The sequence below is a fragment of the Daktulosphaira vitifoliae genome, unplaced genomic scaffold (genome assembly GCF_025091365.1).
Source record: "Daktulosphaira vitifoliae isolate Bord-2020 unplaced genomic scaffold, ASM2509136v1 Scaffold_3, whole genome shotgun sequence".
NCBI lineage: Eukaryota > Metazoa > Arthropoda > Insecta > Hemiptera > Phylloxeridae > Daktulosphaira > Daktulosphaira vitifoliae.
In genome coordinates, this window is record NW_026099574.1 from 35,901,996 (window position 1) to 35,903,449 (window position 1,454).

Genomic DNA, 1,454 nt, shown 5'->3' on the forward strand with positions numbered 1-1,454 from the left:
CCCGTGTTGCCACTCGAAGATTTTGCTCTCCTTTGCTCTTAAACAACAATACCGTTATCGTGTACTGTACCAACAAGACATTTTCTAACATCACAAACGGTTTGAAAACGACTTTATCTGTTGACCAAATCCAATAAAAAATTCACTTCGTTGTCCTACAAACTTTATATAATTTGACCGACAAATATAATTTCAACAACATAACTTATAATAATAATAAGTTTATTGTGAATTATAATCGATTATACATAGTAATCTAAATAAATTATTCTTAAAATTATGATTAGATAAGTTTATTTAGATTAGTTAAAATTTGGCGTGTTCATTATTGTTATATCTTTCGTTCAACTTTTTAACCAGAGCTATCTCGAGGGAGTTCTATCCATTCACTATATTTGATAGAATATTTCAGTCGGCCATTTTAGAACATAAAATTCTTTTGGAAAAGACGTTTGAAAGAAGGTCAAAAGAAAAAAAATACAAACGACAATTTTATCTTATCCATTGTTATTTGTTTTTAATCTCCAGGTCCTCTCTGTTTGGCCCAGTATACATTTTCATCGTATGATTATTTTGATCTCAAATTTATTTATTTGTTTTTAGATAAGCTTCCATTAAAATACATAATTAAAAAGTTCTAAGTAGCAGTTCATTTTGCAAAATAAAATCATACACAAGTACTTTATCCTTTTGTTGACACACATCCGGCGAAGAATAAAATAATTTAAGTTTTCATTATAAATTTAACTTAAGAAAAAAATTTCTTGAATGTTATCATATCATCTAATCATTATGTACAACCATAATATTTTCTATTCGTACTTTTATTGTCTATATATTCTTTTTTTTTAAAGAAAATATAGTTTAAAAGTTCAACAACGCAGATGTATAAAAGATGTATACAAAAAGCTTTGGGTTTTATTTCTGTAGAGGTAATTCAACTTTGAGTTATCATCGCCATCTCCTTAGCCTCTATCTCGACTATTTGGGGTCGGCTCTACCTTAATAATTTGATAGAATTTTACACTGATAATTTAACTATGAGTGAATTAAAATATTAAATAATAAATATTTTTTAAGTGATTTGTCCTTGAAACAAGAAAACTTGACTTTTTGGTCGACTTTTCAATATTTATTCAAAAGAAAACATTTTATTGGTAATTACTACTTTAAACGAGATATTCGCCATTCTATTTGTATTCGAAAGCATCGCGTGTACAATTTCTGAACATTAGTGTGACATTCATTTATTTGTTACACGTGAAACATCAGAAAGTAATCACGTGCGTGATAAGTTTTCTAGAACTGTGTGGTCCCTGATGAAACACCAGAGGAAAAAACTCGGTCATGAAATTGATACATTTTCATTGAAAATGAACAACTCGAGTAACTCAATATCTCTCAGCAAGTACGATGTACCTACGCCCGGCTGCTGCTCTTACAAGACCTCGTTC